We start from the raw sequence: 20,904 nt of genomic DNA, 5'->3' as shown, positions 1-20,904 counted from the left end.
CTGCACTCAGGCAAGCCGTAGTAACCTGTACTGAAGAACACAGGTCAGAAGAAACTTTCTGAAAAACCAAAAATGTATAAAGAATGCAAACATGATTATGAAAGTTATCTGGGCAAACAAAAGCTTCTTTACGCTTCAAAATAATTTTCTAGTCAAACACATTCTAATACTAGACAGTGGACCAGCTCATAGGTCATAGGTCACTGCATCCCATTCATCTGTGTGCCAGCGCATGGTACAGGGTCTGCGGTCCAACCGGTAGTAAGCTACTGATGATGTGAATACATTAGGGAAATGAAGAGGCAATATTACTAATTGCTGAAAAACCGGTATTAGGAACAACAACAACAACAAATCGCCCGTTCTACATGCAGAGTACACGGTGAATACCAACTGCTTGCACATCTTAGATACGCTGGTCAAACTCATCAGGGAATAAGATTAGCTTTTAAATCCCCACAACAGAAATAACTACATCACTGGGAACCGTATTTGCTGAACCTCAGGCTGATCCTTCCCTAACTAGCCATGTACTAAGAACTATGTTCTGTCACATTTGTCAAAGAGTTATGATAATCTCCACTTAACAGATAAGAAAACAGATTTAGAGCTTAAGGAACCTGGTCAACATGCAGGGAATAAGAATCGAATCTGAGGTTCAAAGCAAGACCTATCCAACACCCATCCTCTTAACCACCATTCTGTTCTACACTGTAAATGATATCCATAGAAAATTCCACTGCACAAAGGCTCATTAAAAATACGAAAGAAACACTATTCTACTCAAATTAATTAATAGGCACAGTTAACATATTCAAGACAAGACAACGCTTCAATTGTACACAAATGAACGAATGGGCTACTAAGGTATACCTAAGGGTCATTCTGTCTACCTGAGAGAGGCACCAAAGGAAGGACCCATGAACCAAATGCGTGCAGTACTTAGCAGGAAATCTCCTGCAAGGCCTGGGAGTGGTAAGTGATCAAGAGACACAGTCGTGCGGGCATCACTGGTCTCGGTGGAACTGGAGATCACTACCTGGACAAATGGAAGCAGTTTGCAAAGCGAAGAGTCCCAGATCTAGGTAAGGAAGACGAAGCACATTCCCTCCTGCCTCTCCTAGAAAGAGCAACTAGGAAGGCTGGAAAGAGTAACTGCAGAAGCTCTCTGACCACTCTGAAAAGTAAACTGGAGCAGGGGGATTAGGAAGCAAGACTGGATTTAAACCACGACCAAAATCAGCAGATTTCAATACAATGGAAAGTCTCCTTGCATGATATCCTAAATGGGGAGGGCACACCCCAAACTTATTCAGCATAGGAAGAACCAGAAAAGCGTCAATTCCCGTGGGAGGAGAAAATCAACACAAGCCAATATCAAGAAGGGAACAAATATGACAATCAGCCCAGAGGGACTTTAAAACAACTACTGTACAAATAATTCCACAAACAAGCATACACACAACATACTCGATATCGCAAATTCTTCTTTTCCTTTTCTCTCTTAAACCCACTGGCTCTGGCCCCCACCACTCCACGAACTTCTCCCTCTAAGACTACCGACGACCTCTGCACTGCTCAATCCAATCATTAGAGCCCAGGGCTCGTCCTTTCGACAACTGACAAGAGCTGATCTCCCACTCATGTTCTCGTGATTTTCTTCTTACCCCACCGATGGCTCCCTCCTTCCAGAGTCGCCCAGGGCTCTGTCCTTTCTCCTCTCAGCTATGCTTACCTCCCAGGCAAGCTCATTCAAATGCTGCTTCTATGCTAACAAAGCTAAAACTTGTCCCTCCGGCTCAGCCCGACTGCCTGGCCTTGCGCTGGACTGACCGCTGTTCACTCTGCACCGCAGCCCCACCGCGGCCTGCTCCTGCGCATCACCGAGACGGCAGAGCTACTTCTCCCAAAACCCCTTCCCGCTACAGCTCAGGGCGGCGGGCAGTGAACGCTAATAAGAGGCAACGTGGGCAAAATGAAGAGAAACATCATTCTCTTCAACTCTGCCAGCCCTCCCAGAGGTAGGGATGGATTCTAATTCCCCGTACGACTAATTGTCGAGAATGGCCCGGGTTTTCCTGACCAAACCCTGGCAGGTGTACTCTCTGCCGGGCCTGCTTGTAGGCCCCTTGGGGAAATGGAGCATCACCGAAGAGAACTCAGTGAAACGTCCGACACCTCCAAGCCCAGGTGCTGACTGGCCCGCCCCCTCCACAAACCTTCCTACACACAGCCTTCTCCGTTCACGACAACGTCCGCCTTCCAGCTGCTGAGGCGAGAAACAACGGACGTCATCCCTGCCGCCTGTCTTCCTCCCACATTCCCCATCCGGTCTTGTCAGCAAGTAATGTTGGTTCTTCCCACAAAAGAGGCCCAGACGCTGTCCCCTCGCCATCATGCTCACCAACACCATCGTGACCGGAGCCACCATCCCTCACCGAAATGACTACAGCACTCCGGAACAGGCCTCCCCGCTCCCAGCCCTGCCACCCTAGCATACACGCTCACCACGGCAGACCGATTCCAAGCCTAGATCAGACGGCATCGCTTCTCTGCTCCAAACCCTAAATGGTCCCTCATCTTACATGGATGACAACAGAGAGTCAGTGAAGGAACGAGGCGAAGGACTGAGCCAACAGGTGTTCCCCACACTGCTAGGCTGTTTGTTCAAGGGGTCAATGGGACTGAAGAAGGGGCCTCTGAGGGCAGTCAGTGTGGAACTGCTGGTGAGAACACTTTTAAAGATATTAAGAAAACCCTGATTTAATACAACCTGGAGTAGAATCTGCTAAGACACATTATAACTTATGACAGTAAAAATATCTGCAGAGCAGAAAAAGGGTTAGCTGGAAAATATACAATGATGAAAATATAAGTTGCTTAAAGCATTTAAACTATGGTTATTCAGTCTATCATTCATGAGCAGGAACTTTGTGGAAAGTATTCGAACCCATCATGTGTTACTGAGCCAGTAGTACCAACGGCAACCTCATGAAAATAGCCTGACTTGTCCTACCACACTGCAGTTCAATGGTTTGTGCAAGGCTCTGTTGTGACTTTTCAACCGCAGAGCCAAGACTGAAATCTATTTGAAAAAGACCCCCCCCCTTTACTCATCACTATTACCAAACATTGAATTGCTTCGGAAATTAGCTTTTGCTCCTACATGTTAACATTTCTTCATGAGCTCAGCCTAAATTGACAAGGCACAGCAGCGCTCATATGAGGGACTTCGGGCAGTGACGGCATTTCAGTGGCTGCAAGCATCTTACTCACAAGCAACGTCCGACGCGGCCACATGGCTCCCCCGCCGCCACAAGTTAGAGCAGCGCCTGCTGACTCACCCGGAGGAGCGTGCAACTCCTGACCTCAGGGTGGAGTTCACGCCCCAAGCTGGGCATAGAGGCTAATTAAAAATGAAAAAAATTAAAAGTTAAAGAGAGAAGTGGATTTGTGTCCCCACACAAACGTGTAGCAGATGTGTTTTGAGCTCAAACTACAGTTCCAGCGGCATTTCTCAAACCTCAATGCAAGTACAATGAAAATTCACGTATCTCAAACCCACTTCACCGAGCAACTGAGGCACTTCCATCAGACCATCCATCGGAGAGAGGAATCTGCACTGTAATGACGTGCGGAAAGGCAAACATCAAAAAGAATCTAGTGGAATTCTATCGATGTCTGCCAAACGATGAATACACTAAACTGAAATGATATGCTCCCGAACTGGTATCAGTGTGCAAGAGCACCTACGAGTATGCAGACACTGTCAGAGATGACATCTGTAACCTTCCGTGACGATCAGCCCCGAGACTGAACATTTGTCATTGGTTGTGATGATACGGAACACTACCTGTGAGCTCCAATTACAAAACATGTTATCCAACCCTCCCCCGAAAAAAAATTCCATTCTTATTAGACCTGTATTAAAATATATATACATACTCAACTATTATTTGAAATTCTGTCAATAAAAATTTTATAGATATTAGTGTTCTCTCCTGTTAAGTACTTACATAATATCCTTCATTTTGCCTCTTAGTCTGCAAAACCTAAAATATCTACCATCTGCCCCTTCACAAAGAAGCCTGCCGACCCGTTTCAGTCATCTTCCCCAGATCTTCTGAACCCAGGTACAGCTAAGGCACATACCACATATCTTTAACTTCTCAGCTGTTTTTTTCTCTTTAACTTAAGTCTGTCATTTTACCTTTATTCCTTATAAATTTTACCTTGTTGATTTTAGCACTTCATTACAACCTGTCGAAGTATTTTCAAATCCTGATTCTAAAAATGAACGGTCTCCCAGCATTAACTCCTGTTCTTTACTCAAATTCTTGATGAAAACATTACGACAGGTGTCAAGTATGACACACTTCTGGAGACATCTTCACTTGGGTGCAGAAATTCTGGTATTTTAGTTTTGTGGCAAATTACACTACATGTGGTTGCAATGTATCTTCTACCTACAAGCAGTAATTTCTTTTCTTTTTTTTTGGAAGATTTTATTTATTTATGTGACAGAGAGAACACAGCAGGCGAGTGGGAGAGGAAGAAGCAGGCTCCCAGCGGAGGAGCCCGATGTGGGACTCGATCCCGGAACGCCGGGATCACACCCTGAGCCGGAGGCAGACGCTTAAGGACTGCGTTACCCAGGCGCCCCAAAAGCAGTAATTTCTTGAACTCCCTAGTAATGACAGGAATAACAATTTACTTTCTAGGCTGTATGCAGGAAAGGATTAAGCTTGCCCCAGGGAAGATTTGGCCATTGCCCAGCTCCTGGGAAGTCACCTCTGAGCCTTTGGAATCCCCTGCCTGATAAGGCGGTCTTTGTTTAGCTGGGGGCCTTCGGCCACACCAGACAGTCCATGCTAACAATTTGATTTCTGGTGGAGCCTTGGGCCACACACGACACCAGTCTGATCTCCAGAGGGATTGGAGACTAAACTCAGCCATGTAGGCAGTGCCTATGGGACAACCCCCAATACATATCCTGGACACCAAGGCTCAGGTGAGCTTCCCTGGTTGGCAGCATCGGTGCTGGGAGAAGTCAGCACACCTGCACTGCGAAAGGACAACTAGAAGCTCATGCTTGGTCTTCCCTGGACTTCGCCCGGTGTGCCTTTCCTTCACTGACTTCTGTCCGCATCCTTGCCCTGTAATAAACCATAACCATGAGGATAATGGCTTCTCGCAGTTCTCTAAGTCCTTCTAGTGAACCACGGAACCTGCAGGTAGTCTTGGGGGCCTCCCAAACTCTAGGTCCTGATGATTTACAACGTCCTTACAGCAACACTACAGCAGTGTTCTTTCAGCACGAGGAGATGCTAGTTTAAAATGCAGGTGACAGGGGCGCCTGGGTGGCACAGCGGTTAAGCGTCTGCCTTCTGCTCAGGGCGTGATCCCGGCATTATGGGATCAAGCCCCACATCAGGCTCCTCCGCTGGGAGTCTGCTACTTCCTCTCCCACTCCCCCTGCTTGTGTTCCCTCTCTCACTGGCTGTCTCTGTCTCTGTCGAATAAATAAATAAAATCTTTAAAAAACAAATAAAATAAAATAAAATAAAATAAAAAATAAATAAAATGCAGGTGACAGGCTTCCACATCAGCAATGATCATCCAACATCTCTGTGGGATAATACCAGGCATTTGCATTAAAAAAAAATTTTTTTTTGAGAAAGAAAAAGCCAGATCACGAGGCGGTGGGGCAGGAAAGGAGACTCCACACTGAGCACAGAGCCTGACACAGGGCTGGATCTTATGACCCTGAGATCATGACCTAAGCCCAAAACAAGAGTAGGACGCTTAACTGACTAAGGCACCAGGCCCCCCTGCCTGCATCTCTCATATACTCTCCTTGGTGATTCTTACATACACTACTTTCAGGACCACTGACGTACCCAAAAGCTTCCTGAGGCAGTGACCGTCTTTTTTTTTTTTTTTAATTTACTTACTTACTTACTCACTTATATAATCTCTACACACAGCGTGGGGCTTAAACTCACAACCCCAAGATTAAGAACCACATGCTCCACCCACTGGGCCAGCTAGGCACCCCAGGACTGTCTTCTTTTTAATGAATCCCCATCAGGACAAGATGCTCAAGAGTCAAGAGTGACTCAGGACAATGCTCTGAATCTGGTAGAGAAGTGAGAACAACTGGCATTATTAGTCTTCTAAAACTTAGACTATATACACGTGTGAGATTTGTTTTGTCATTCCTCAAATATCCAAGACAATGTAGAAATAAATGACTGAATGCAAACCACAAGTTACTTGGATACAGTGTGAACAACGGATTCAACGGTGTCCATTTCTCACCCATTTTTCAATTACATCCATTTTTTTCAATCTCCTGACAGTTAATAGGAAACCTGAGTTTTAGAAGCTGTCTTCATACCCTTCTCATCTACTAAAAAGATCACCCGTGAGCTAAAGGTCAAGACAGCTGAGAGAATCTTGAGAGTTCTCCTCTGTCAGTATCAAGGAGCCATTTACCCAAGGAGCCTTACCCAGTTATTTCTTCATCTCTAAAGTGGGAGCCCCGGACCAGTTGATCCCTAAATTTAGATCAACCTCTAAAATCCTAGACTACCTAAAACAATAAAAATAAAGGAGGCAAACACCCAGTGGAAAAGTTTAGAATTTCCAATGAAATAGTTGAAAGGGCAGACTCAAAGACGAAAATCAAACATCAACTCTTCACCAACCAAATCATCAACCGTCACCCGACAAAAATTAATTCATATGTAGACAACTTGCATTTAAACTAAGTTACTCCTGCTACCTCTTTTATCAAGTCAATTCCTTAGGACACAACTAATGTATTTTTCCCAAAGCAGAAAGCAAAGCTTTTTTTTGCCATGACACAGCCAAGGAGACGCCAAACTTTTTACCTACACTGGAATCACAATTATCCCCAGCCTGAAATCTTAAGGGTGATATTTTAAACAGCCTAGGGTTTTTCACTTCTAACGTCTACACCATCACTGAATTCCATCATTTCTTAGATCTTTGCCATTCATGACACCTGGCCCTTAATGGAGGTCACAGTCCTGTCAACAGGAAAAGGGAAACTTTCTCAGACATAAACCCATTTCCAAACGCTCCCCTCTAAGCCTCAACTTCTATAGGGCAGCCATATATCACCAAAAACAGCAAATCTCTGCACGGACTGCTATAATCCAGAGTCTGTAATTCCTAAATTACATATAACGCTAATGTCAAACACGAACCAATCCAGTTTAGACTCCAGGACACCACATTCATCTGCCTGGTGCGAACATAAACCACCAGCTGCCCAGTTCCTCCTGCATCTGTTCACGGAAGAGCTAACTGTAACAGGACGAGTTAGGTACTGTCTTACAACTATTAACTATCAACGCACTTCTGAGCGGACAGAAAAACTACACTCCTTTTTGGAACGAACACAGCCAACTAAAAGTGACACTGGTCCATCTCTCATAGCCATGGGACTGTTAAGATATTCCTAATAGTTTATAAACTTTAGCTTCATCTCATGTACAACAGCATGTTGAAACATCCATGCCAACGAGAGTCCCAAACTCTCCTGGCTGGCCTTCTATGTACAAAAACCGGGCCTTGTTTTGTCTCTCGGAGGCCAGGGGAGACATCTGCACTGCTGGCTGGTAGACCTCGGTTGGTACAGTTGGGCTCAGGTGACAGCTTCATGGGCCTGTGTTTTATGTAGCGGTCTGGGATGTATGACACTTACAGTAACAGTCCTGTGATTTGGATGCTTAGCTTTCCCTTACAGCCTCAAACCCGGGCAGAGTGTCAGACATCCACAGTCCAATAACAAGGAGTGCCCCCGCCTTGGGCTGGGCTCACTTTTGATAATGGGACGAAAGCCCAAGCATCCTACCCCAGGAAAACAGCTCATGTGCATACACACAATTCTGCGTACCGCTTCTGGGGTTCATGGACCTAGGAGAGAGCATTTCCTCCTTAAGCAACAAACAGTCTGATCAGTAAGCACTTAAAAACAAAAAGATCTTCATGGACTTTTCACCAAGGGAGAAATCTGGGAGCCATCCTGGAATTGCTCTGGACACCCCCTCTCTCAGCCCTGGCTCTTCATTTCCCAGGTCAGAGCCTGGAGACTGGCTGAGAAACAGGCTTCAAATCACCCTCTCTCCAGTTCCTCAGTCACGCCCTTAATTAAGGCCTTCTTCACTTGTGTGTACAACGTAATTGTAGAATTAAAAGGACACAGGCTGTTAGATTGGACCATCTGAACTTTGCCCATCACTTTACTAGCTGGGCGACAGACACCGGGCAGCCATTCCCTTAATGACAAAGGCTTGGCTCCTCTCCCTTCTGAAGCGCATGACTGCAACACCTCCTTGACCGACCCCTGTACTAGTTAACCACCCGCTTACCATAGGAATCTGCTCCCGTCAGAATCAACCACACGCTGCTCTGATCTTGTCAATAGTATCAACCCTACCTCCTTCTCGACCCAACCCTTTCTGTACTCCTAAACACTAGTAAAAACATCCAGTCTCACAGACCCCAGCCTCTCCCGCCTCTGCACCGTTAGAGCGGGCATGTCCTCCACGAGGCCCTGCCTGCTTCCCACCTTCCACTCTCTTTCTACAGATCCCTGCAGACAGCCAGACCTGCAGAGGTCACGGCATCTGGTCCACAGCCAGTTTCTGTATGGTTCTGGGCTAATCAAGGTTTTCACCCTTTCAAGGTTGTTTAAAAAAAAAAAAAGGCAGCTATGTGACAGGCCCTATGTGGCCTACAAAGCCTGAAATGTTTACTATCTGACCTTTAACAGAGAAAGTTTGCTGACCTCTGAGCGTGACCGTGACGGGGACATGCCCTCCAGGTCCTCAGAGCACTCTGCTCTGGCACTATCACTGCAGGCATCACACTGCACGCTGACTGCCTCACTCCCCTCCTGTCTGTGCCCCTGGGGGCTGACACTACACCAGGCACAAGACAGGTATTTAATACTGTTGACTCCTGAACAACTGGGTCCACGTATACACAGATTTTTTTTGATACATGCCGCAAAGTAAATGTAGTTTCTCATAATTTTCTCAACATCCTCTTTTCTCTAACTTACCTTTTTATAATACAGTATATGATACACATACAAAATATGTGCTAACTGCCAATTCTCAACTACGGGGAAGGGTCCGGCGGCCCGCACTGTTCAGGGGTCAACTGTCCTGGCACTTTACATGTGTACACCATCCCACATAGTAACTGCACGCAGAGCTTCAAAGATCACAGATACTAGAGTTTATATAGACAGTATCAGAAGTCACGTGACTAAAGGCAACGCACCAGGATTTGTACCTCAACCTCCTGTTTCCTAGTTAAGATGGTCTTTCTACTAAAAAGACCTGCTTCTCTACACAAACTACGATACCTAGACATCTTTGATTACTAATACCTGAGACTTTAGCTAAGGGTAAAATTTAATTTTTGACTCGCTATTTAATTTTGATAATTTTCAAATTACTGCTACTTTTTGTAAATTAAAGAAAAAAGAAAGAAACAGACACCCTAAGGAAACACTAGGCAGATATTTCTAAATTAAATATCAGTACTTAGTGGTTTTCTACTCAGTGCACCACAGCCTCCCATGATCCCACCTATACCGGTCTGAGAACCCACACCACCTTAGAGACAGGCTCCATGATACGCCTGTCAAAGAGGCTCAATCCTCTGTCTAGCTGTGCCTGCTCTAGGCAGACTTCGGAAAAAGTCAAGAGTCCGGCCAGCACTGTGTAAGAGAACGCTCCATGACGATGAAAATGTCCCATCTCTGCACTGTCCGAGGTGGTAGCCACTAGCCACACCTGCATACTGAGCACCCAAACTGGGGCTAGTGTCACTGTCAAACAGAACTTTTCATTTTATTTAATTTTAATTTAAAGAGCCACACATGGCTAGCAATGACTACAGGAGACACAGATCCAAGTCTAGACTCCAAACACTGCAGTGAAATAAAACACACTTTTCCCTGTATCCTTAACTACAGGCTATGTTATCTGGCCCAATCATTCCCCTGAAAAAGACTAAAAAAGATGGACAGAATACTTTAAAATCTTAAAATCAACCAGAAACTGACAAGACAATAAGGAAAGAACAGGCCAAAATTAAAGTGAAATCAGGAACCCAAAGAGATGAACAAGCACAGAAACCACCTCTGCCCTGCAGTCATTTGCCAATTCTGAAAATTTTCAACTTTCATTTTTACAACCATGCAGGGAAAGAGGAGTAAGAATCAAAAGCTGGGTCCCTTAGGGTGTTTAACCAAAAACACTCCCTCCAGAAGCAGAGCCCTAAAGGCTACAGAGCTCAAGATAAAAGAAACCAGAGGTGAATCACCTCTCCAGTAAAATCACAGCACTGGGCGGTCCAAAATACCTCAAGCCTTAAACCTGCTTTAAACTGGTTGAAGCAAAAAAGAAAAAAAAAAAAAAAAAAGCTCTCAGAAGGAGCTATATCTTCATTCTATGCCTCAATAGACTCCTACAAATAATCAGAACTAAGTTAAGAATCCTACAAATAATATTCTACACCATAAATAAAAATGAATCATGGACCTAAATGTAAACCTGAAACTTTTCTAGAGGGGGATGGAGGGAAATAAAGGAGAAAACCTTTGTGACCTAGGATTAGGCAACAACTTCTTAATTACGACACTGAAAAAGCACAGTCCAGGGGTACCTGGGAGACTCAGTCAGTTAAGTGTCTGCCTTGGGCTCAGGTCATGATCTCAGGGTGCTGGGATTGAGTCCAGCAGGCAGCAGGCTCCCTGCTCAGCGGGGAGTCCGCTGCTCCCTCTCCCTCGGCCCCTCCCCCATCCCGCTCTCTCTCCCTACCTCGAATAAATAAATAAAATCTTTAAAAGAGAGAGAGAGAATGCAAAAACAAACCATAGCATGAGAAAAAAGCACAGCACACATCTGACAAAACTTGTATCCAGAATATATAAAGAACCCACCAATAAGAAAAAAAATTTAATAGGCAAAAGATTTGAACACCAAAAGATACACAGGTGGCAAAACCACAAAGAAAAACCATTACACACCTATCGGAATGGCTGAAAAGCTAAAAGACTAACCATACCAAATGTTGCTCCAACGATCCAGCGTGACTGGAACTCTCACACAAAGCTGGGAGGAAGGTGAAATGGTTCAGCCATTCCAGGACAGAGTTTGACACTTTCTCAAAAAGCCAACATAGGCCTACCACAGGATCCAGCCATTACAGTGCTAGACCCAACCATTTCCAGGAAAAACAAAAGCCGATGGTCACATGAAGACTTGAGCAAAATTATTCAAAGGCTTTATTTGTAATAACTCAAACCAAAAAACGACTCTCCACACACTGATCACGTTCGACGTCATCCCAAGCAACAGCAGGAAGAAATTCCTTGCAAGTCAGCAAGGGATTCTAAAACAGATACAGATCTGCAAAGGGTCAAGGAGGGCCAAGGTATGCTTAAAAAGGAACCAAGTGGGAAGAGTTCCACAATAAGACCTGTTATAAAACTAAAATAATTGAAGCAACTTAAACTGGGCAGTACCAGTGGAATTCAAGAAAGTCCAAAACAGATGCACATACACACGGACCTTTCATTTCCAAGAAAAGGGGCACTGCAGAGCGCTGGGGGAAAGATGCTCTTTTCAATGAACGGTGTTCGGACAACTAGCCTGTCCACAGGTTAATGAAGCTGGATTCCTTCTTCAGATTATGCACCAAAACCAATTCTGAGAGAATTACAAAGTTAAAGGTTAAAAGCAAAAGTATAAAAGCATTTAGAGAATAAATGAGGAACTAGTTCATGACCTCAGGGCAGGGAAAGACACAAAAAGCTTACAAAGGAAAAGACTGACAAATGGCACTAATTAAACTTAACTTCTATTCATAAAAAAAAAAAAAAAACACAAAAAAACCACTGAGTCAGTGAAACTGCATATGACAAAGTGGGAAGAGACAGCAGCAAAATACATAACCAACAAAGAATGTGTGTTCTGAATATATATAGTCTACAAATCAATTTAAAAATAACCTAATAGAAAAATATGGGCACTTCGAAAAACAGTGAATCCGAATGGCCAGTAAATGTATAAAAAGATGTGCAACCTCACTGTAACCAGGAAAAGGCTATTTAAAACCACAAGGCAGCAACACAGCAGAAACCACCAGAAGGGGCGGGGCAGGGCGACTGACACAAGACCAGAGCAGGGCTGAAGCAGTCATTAGAGAGAAGACTGGGGGGCGGCTGGAGCCTCCCAGCACAGAGGGGAGCAACAGGAGACTCCCTCACTGAGAGGTGCTCCAGGCCAGGCGCTCTGATGTACATTTAGTGGGGTCACAGTCTATAACTGACTATAAACTAGAACTTTAACTTCACTTGACCAATGTAAGGAGAAAGAAACTGTTTCAGATCACTTTTTCCCACCAGCTCATTCCTTTTATTTTCTCCATCACAGGGCTACACCACTGACTCAGTCTGATGGGGGCCAGAAGAGGTACGTGGAAACATCCTTTGTACTTCGCGTCCACATTATGGTAACCTAAGTCCACCCGTCTGTCCCTAATTCTCTTCTCTACCTTAGTAACAACTTCATGTACTTCAAGGTCACAAGGCCCCCTCAGCAGGAGCACAGACTCTTCTTCAATCATTAAACCAATGACTGAGGGCCAACCCACTATAGTAGGAGGAGGAAGCTGTGAAGGACCCACAGATACGTACAGGATAATACAGAGTCCCTGTCCCTAAGCTCACAATATTCTATTTGCCTTCAGGTGCGTCCAACTCTGCATAAGACATAGCAGAAAGTAAGCATATCACCAATTCCATCTTTGAACACTAACTTTTATCCAGCTCTGATCTTAGGGAAAAAATAAAGGACAAAGGCAAAACAATACATATTAAATTTAGATATGACTTTAATGCTAGGCATAGAATCAATTCACACAATACTGTTTTAGTAGTCACCCCAAGACTTGGAAATCATCCTGACTCTAGTATAAGCAAGCCAATCTCTCAACACCAAAACAAAACCACCAGGGAACACGTGCCTTGAGCACCCACATATACACACTTTCCTGCTATCTGCCAAAAACCACAAGTCCAGGGGCCATACAAATTGCTATTTCAATGCAAAATCATTTATTTAAAATCCAAACCAAGATTCAAAAGAATTTAATGACCTCAGCATAAAACATTCAAAATCCCTAAACAAAATTAGTTGTGAGGTCTTCCCAAGACTCTAGAAAACCTGAAAAACATACTGAAAAAGAGTCCTGAAGTGAAGGCAATCTCACTAGCAAATCTAAGTGGTCAGAAGCCAAACACATGCCTCTGCCATTTACGACTGATTTTTTGCCTGCTACGACTTGCATTTCTCTTAAAACACTCTCAAGTAGTGGTTGACAGACATTAGCATGCAACAAAAGCTCCTGGACAGCATGTTCAAACAGACTGCGGGCCCCACCCCCCGAGTCTGATTCAGGAGGTCAGAGGTGGGGCACGAGCACAGGCATTTCTAACCCGGCCAAGTGATGGTGATGCAGTTGTACTTTGAGAACCACTGCAAACAACCAGTTTACTGGTTTACTGTGGTGTGCGCACGCACGTGTTTCCCTTCGCAATAAGCAAGACCAAGGGGAACTTGCTGAGGAAGAACAAACTCTTTTTTTTACCCAAATACTGACTTTTCTTGCCTGAGTGAAGGTAAGGGACCTGTTGCTCAAAACGTTTACTCTGAACAACAACGTAAAAGACTCTCTAAGCAGATCATCGGAAGGCCGGTGTGTCATGGAACTGGCATTACAGTGTTAGGAAGATGGATTTTTTTTTAAAGATTTTATTTATTTATTTGACAGAGAGAGACAGCCAGCGAGAGAGGTAACACAAGCAGGGGAAGTGGGAGAGGAAGAAGCAGGCTGCCAGCAGAGCAGGGAGCCCGATGTGGGGCTCGATCCCAGGACCTTGGGATCATGCCCTGAGCCGAAGGCAGATGCTTCACAACTGAGCCACCCAGGCGCCCCTGGGAAGATGCATTTTTAAAAATGGTTTCAGGGCATAATGTAAAACCCTTGTAAAGTACATGATGAATCCAACTGATTAGTAAAAGATACATTAGAGCTTCTAGACCAGTCATCAAGGATCTTTTATAAATCCCAACTTCCTAGGTCTTCAGAATATAGAATGAGTCCTAACGAACACATGACCAATTCCTACAAAATTAATTTCTAGAAAAAAACATTTGAAAACTATAAAGGGACAGAGAAATGCCTTTTTCCCGCAGCTCAAGTTTCATGATATTTGTAATCTAAAATAAAGCAGACAAAGATAGAAACAGATAATCCAAGTTCTCCCTGGTATCAAGTCCTACCTGGTTTGTAAGTAAGGTTCTTTACCAAGGCAAACAAAAAACAGTGGACTGCTGACTGACGCAGGAACAGTTCTCCAACAACGAATGAGCCTGGGTTCTTTCATTCAATAAATATTGTGTCAGACACTGGGGATGCCATAGTGCGTAAAACAAAGTTTCTGCCCTCGTGTTGCTTAAATTCTATAAAAAGACACACAATGCACTACAAATATGGAATGTATAAAACCACGTCAGCTCTTTCTTCAGTCCATCAAAGACAAACACATGGTGCTTTGGTCACAAGTAGACCCAACAAACACCTACCATTCACAGCACAATCCAAAGCACCAGATGGCAGGACTTTTAAGATAGAAAATGGAGGCAGAAAGGAGATCCTAGGCACAGACAGCCATAGATACAACTTTTTAGGTTCTTCTGAGCCTTGGTTTTGGTCCACTGGCCCTAAATAAAGGAGGACAGAGTACGTCAAGTCTTAAAAGCACTATGGAAAATTCTAAATCGGTGAGAATGAGCACATTCACTTCAGAAACATTTATAGAGCAGCAATGTGTTAGAGATTATAAATTCTAGGATTTACTACAAGGGGATGAAACCTGCATGAGAAATTTACAATTTACTTTTCCCTCACATTTCACCTTGCTTCCCACAAAACTATAATCATAAACACTGACACCCCCCCCAAAAAAAAGTCACCAATGAAAACACTCTGTAACAATGTAGAGGTTACTAAAGCACAACCTTGAACAAATAAGAAGCGTCAATCACTGCACTATGCATTATATATTTGTATTTAACTGATTTTAAATTAACTTAAAATAAACAATTTTGGTATGTTCATTAAAATGTTTACCTACACCATGTTGGCCAGATCACAGCTTCATGATATGAAAGCGTCAGATTCAAACAGAAAATATAATTATTTCAACTCTCCCAGACACGGTACTTACACCTGCATGCTACTCACTCCCCCTTCGGAAGGCTGGGTTCAGATCTGTGAGACTACTGCTTCTCTAGTCCTGTCTGGTCCTAGAAGCTGCACAGAGAGTTCAGCAGGCCCAGCCAACAAGGACCTACCCCTTGTGGGCCAAGAAGCCCACGGCAAGCTCCTCGAACTCCAAACTTCCAGTGTCTCCTCTGCAAAGATGAGGATAGCAATAGCACAATCAATGGTTCTCAGGAGGAATAAAGGAGAAAAAGCATGAAAGCAATCACTTCAGGTCTGGCACGTGTCATCTCCCAGATTTAATTCATCGGTAAAAAGGTAGTGACACCTACCAACAACACACAATACCCCACACGTAGCAGTAACATTACATCTCCTCCCCTATCAGTGGAAAACATTCACATGTATGACTTTGGTCATTTTTCTTGTTCTGAAAAATGAGTTTACAGTAAATGCCAATGTATATCAATAAGATCTAGGCAGAATTCGTTTCGTTCAATACAAAGCTTGCAAGGAAAGACCTTCATGTCCTGACAAATAAGTAAACTCTGTGATGATGCTACTTGTTCCCTTCTCGGAGGCTTTCATCTGCTAAAAAGTGGCAATAGTGCCACCCAGCCAAAAACATCTATTTCATACTTTCCTCTAAAAACCATTTCATTAGTGTTTATGCAAATCAGACCATAATTAACAGCATTTGCTAAAAATCTCACCTATCCTGAAAGTTGAATTACATATGCCTATCTGAATTTTATTTCCATGATAGAGCCTAGCAAAAAAAAAAAAACAATACAATTGTTATAGACAGGAAGAGAGGGGGTTCTTCTGGTACTTTATAATCAGAAACACATTTATGTAGTTCTGAATGGAAAGATTTGGCACCATTCCTAGAAATTAACGCCACAAAGTGGTAGACAGCAATTTCATTTCTCCTACACTAGGTTGCCTTTTGGTAGTCATGAAATGGAAGAGAGAAAAAAAAAACCTTGCACAAATGTTAGCAGAGAGAAAAAGCCATCAACGGTTCAAATAATCCACTACGAAACATGGTTTTCAGAAGAGACATAAAAAAACAACTACTTAAGGCAGCTGGCTGAGGCACTGAAACACAGGTACACCCAAACAGGAGCTGGAACCGCTCTCATCCTCTTCCACCGAGGATCCTTCTAAGGACAGAGATGCGACTTCAGATTTGAATGCTTACTGCACTCACAAACTTCCTGGAATTTACTACTATTCACTCAAATAAGGTCATTTACATTGCCCAAGTTTTCAGAATTTGCATTTTAAATAATTTCTATAGGCATCAGTAAAAATTCCCAAAGACCCCCACAGCAATATTTTGCTAATTATTTAAGGGATTTTAGAAGGAGATACAGTAATGAAATAAGTTCTTAAGCTCGAGCTTTAAGACAAAATAAACTACTACAGAAACTAAACTTTACTGGTTTACAAGCCAAAAAAAACCCCCTCATTTCACAAATGATAGAACTTTTAATTATATTGAAATTTAAAACAAGATTTTAGCTGAAAACTGTCTAAACTGAAAATGTTTACTTTCAAAAGTTAAAGACTTACATATTAAGACTTTGACTCTCATCTTTCCTGTGTTACCCTTGAGACAAGTATTTTCTCAAAATTAAGACACTTAAAAATACAGGAAAAAAAGTTTCCATAAAATCTTTAGAGATAGAGAAGTAGCAACTCAAAACTAACATCCAAAAAAGAAGAGTCATGTTCAAAATGACTCTTTACTACACGATAGAACATATACAGTACACAGAAGACACTATGATTTTTCCTGCGGGAACTAATCAGCATTTTTTTAAGGGGATATCTTTAACAATACAATTGTTATTTAGACAATTTCTCAAACTTCCCAGCGAGAAAAGTTATGTGACTTGCTGAAGAACCCAATTTTAAGAATTGGGATGTCAAGTTCTCTAATTTCCAACAATGGGCATGGAGTGCTAGAGAAACGATGTTACTGAGAAATGTTCTAATGATCCTCACTGCGGCTCCTAACTTCTGGTTTCACCGGACACTTCCACCCCATCGCACTCATGGAGCTTCACTCCTAATCACGACTCACCGTCAGCGGACCGCCGGCCTGAAAAGAGGCTGAAGTCCTCTCTCCTGTAGGGCTCTGCCCCAGGACTCTTGGCCCCAAACCTTAAACACTAAGTTCTGGATTCAATGTCTTTATTTATCCAAGGACTTGCTTCTTGATGCATCATAACCTCTGAACAATGCGTAGGTCCTTTTATTCAGTGTATATACTCAAGTCTTAGGTTGATTGTGGGATCCTTTAAAAGACAGCAATGGGTTTTAAACCATCTTTCCCCAGTTTTCATTATTAAATCGGAGTATATGATAATCACCGGAAAGATATTACTTAAAGAATGTGTAACATGGGATCTTGCTGCTTCGACAACATTTAGCACACAAATGTATTCAAGACACAAGTGGTAGGCTCATTCAGTGTTTCACCTCCAAGGACAGCCACAAAGAGAAAACAACGTACTCATAAAGACACCGGAACGCAAACTTTCTTCAGAAGTTTCATGTGTTTAAATATTGCAGGATGTTAAAAATTATCTCCAAAGTACAATGGCATGAAAAAATTACCTACATTGGATCTCAACAAAAATAAGGTGAATGCTAATTTGCAATGTATCTTTCCATCACTTCAACCTTTCAGGTTTTCAGAGATGAGACAACTGACCAGAGTTCACACACTTCCAAGAGAAGACTGCTTCCATTATGAGTTTTACAAATAAAATATTAAGGGTGAGGATCTGGTATTTCATTTCAAATAGTAATGGCCTATTTTTCCAACCTGGAAAATGTTGACATTCTACCTAAGAATCCCAGCGTTGGTCGTCTTATGTACAGATCCCCAAATCCTTACACCGCCTGCAGCCTGAACGTATTTCAACCAGTTCCCATAATTACTACATTACTATTATCTTAGTCTCACTGCCAAAAACCCAGCTGCAGGCTAACTATGCAAGAATGAGACACTGTTGAAATGACTAAAAAAAAATTTCTTTTTACCCTTAGTGCATTAAGCTAAATCCTGCAATTAAATAAAACCAAGTAACACACACACCCCTCCTCCTCCTCCTGAGAAAAGAAAGGAAACGAGAAAGAAAGAAACAGCAAGTCCTTCTTCCACCTAAGTCAGAAGCAGAGCTGGGGGCTGGGTTGGGAAGAGGGGTAAACTTGGAGGCACAATGAATAAAGGAGGTCTCCGGGGCTTTCGCCCCGAAAACCACAGGGCCACAGCAAGTTGAGCGCCAGCTGCGGGGAAGGAGCCGCCCTGATCCGGGTTCGAGGCCCACCCTTCCCTGCCTGAGGGCCAGTGAGTCCCCATATCGGGTCCGGGCTATTCCTCCGCCCCACCTCCAGGTCCCCAAGGATTTCCTTCTTCCTCCTCCTTCCTCTCTCCCCCCTTTTGTCTTTGAGGCAATCGGCCGGCTCCCAAGGAGGCCGGCTGGCCTCCCCAAGCCCCCGGCCTCCCTGTGCGCTCCGGCCTCAAGCCCCTCCGTCTCTGCGAGACCCCCGAATCCACCAACCTCCCCATCTTTCACGAAACCCCCAGGCCTTCTCACGTCCCCCAAACCTCCCCGTTTACCCGAGCCCCCGGGCTCCCCTCGTCCCCTGGCCTGCCGGAGCACGCCGACCTCCCCACAAGTCCGTCTCCACCCATCGCCGTTCTCCCAGAACCCGCCCCCTCGTCCCCCTTCCCTGGCCTCTCCTGTCCCCCCGCCGACCTCCCCACATCTCCGTCCTCCCGGAGACCCCCAGTCCGCCCCACATCTCCCGACCGGCCCGCGCCCCGGTCCTCCCCACAGCGCCGTCCTCCCCGGGCCCCTCCCCCGTCCTCCCCACTTCTCCGGCCTCCCCACATGGTAGGCCTCCCCAGCGGCGCGCGGCAGGGGTCCGTCTCCGCCGCATCCGCCGCGCGGACCGGCTGGTTGGCCCCGCTCGGCCCTCCGCCCGCGGGCCGCGGCCCTGCCAACCCGCAGCTCCAGGAGCCTGCCCACCCGCCCGCTTCCCGGCCCCCGCCCCCTCCCCGCACTCACTCGGACCGCGCGGGACACCAGGAGGCGAGGGCAGACCACTGCGAGGCGGCGCCGCGAATCGACTGGCGGCGCTCCCTCCAACGCCTCACGCCGCAGGCGCACAGCGGTCCCGGCCCGGCGGCGGCGGCGGCAGCGGCGGGGTTGCGCTCTCGGGTTGTGCTGCGTCGGCGCGGGCCGCGCATGCGCGGCGACCGGCTGAGGAGCGCTTCCCCGCCACGGCGCGCGCCCGGCCGCGTCCCCGCGCCGAGCTTCCGCCCCCCCCCCCCCCTCCCGCCGGGAGGACCGGGCATGCGCTTGGCGGCCCGCGCTTGCCTTGCAAGCCCTGGGGCTCCGCTCCGGAGACCGCGCCGGACAGTCGCGCCTCTCATTCAGGACGGCAAGGGACTGAGCGCGCATGTGGTGGCCGGGTCTGGGGGAGCCTCGGCGGAGGCCGGGAGGGGCGGACCGCCGAACTGAGGTCCCTGGGGTCCCACTGGTGGCACTCTGCGCCGGCGGGGCTGGACCGACCTCGGGGAAGCCCTCCCACCCGCTGCCCTGCCCCCACAGCCCGGACGCGGCCCCTTTGCAGGGCCTCCCTAGCCCTCCGCCCTGCAGGGCAGCCCCAGCCCCGGAACCCGCAGGGTCGCGCCCCGCAGTGGGCCGGGGCCTGGCCCGAGTCCTCGCGCGTGTCTTCGCCAGGCTTCCTGCCCACCCCGAGGAGTTAGGTGTCCTGGGCCCCTCTGTACACAGGAGAGTGAGGCTCAGGGATGTGTTCCGTGGCATCACAGCTAATGCTGGGCTGTACTTAGATTGGATCCTGGAAAACGGCCTGAAAGAGGCTGTGGGAGGTGGCTGGAGGTAGACAGATGTGGGGCCTGCGTGCTGGTCCCTGGGCTGCAGAAAGAAGAGGAGGACCCCGGGGATCTGGGAGTCACCAGGCCAAGGGCAGCTGAGCAGACCCAGGACACCGAGTGGAAGGGGCAAAAATGCACTTGTCCAGGGGCTTCTTCAGGCATCCTTAGGAGCCTGGCCTTTGTTGTTTAGGCCGCAGGCAGCCTGGGGAGGGTTTCAAGCAGGAAGTAATATCTGATTTGTGTTCTTTAAAAAAAAAAAATGACAACCTTGCGGTAGGAAATGAAACCAGAGGCAGGGCTACTTTCATCTTTATGGCGTCACTTTGATCCTCACCACAAGCCAAGAGGGTCCTGGGATGGATCCCTGCATTGGTCTCCCCACTCAGAGGGGAGTCTGCTTCTCCCTCTCCCTCTGCCCCTCCCCCTGCTCTCGCTCTCTCTCAAATGAATAAATAAAATCTTTAAAAGAACAAAGGTAATAAATATCCCAAACTCATCATTTCCTGATGGCTTTACTACATACTGCCATCATCTATGCTCTCGTCTGTTGTATCTTTACAGCAGAAATCCACGGAAATGACATGACGAGCCGCCGACGTCTCTTCCTGACTGTGTTCAGTGAGGGCAGGCTGGCAGCTTGAAAT

At 45.8% G+C, this 20,904-nt stretch overlaps 1 protein-coding gene across 1 annotated transcript in view; it reads right to left on the bottom strand.

Moving 5' to 3' along the window:
* The window catches only part of LOC125281939 (dual oxidase 1-like), a 383,795-nt gene extending 364,358 nt beyond the window's left edge, over positions 1–19,437 (bottom strand). Inside the window, 1 exon segment of the mRNA XM_057313042.1 lies at positions 19,428–19,437. The gene's annotated coding sequence lies outside the window, so the exon portion shown is untranslated.
* Positions 19,438–20,904: the final 1,467 nt, after the last annotated feature.

The sequence above is a fragment of the Ursus arctos genome, unplaced genomic scaffold (assembly GCF_023065955.2).
Source record: "Ursus arctos isolate Adak ecotype North America unplaced genomic scaffold, UrsArc2.0 scaffold_16, whole genome shotgun sequence".
Lineage (NCBI taxonomy): Eukaryota > Metazoa > Chordata > Mammalia > Carnivora > Ursidae > Ursus > Ursus arctos.
Note: the sequence above shows the minus strand (reverse complement) of the source record. Positions and strands in the feature narration are given on the sequence as shown.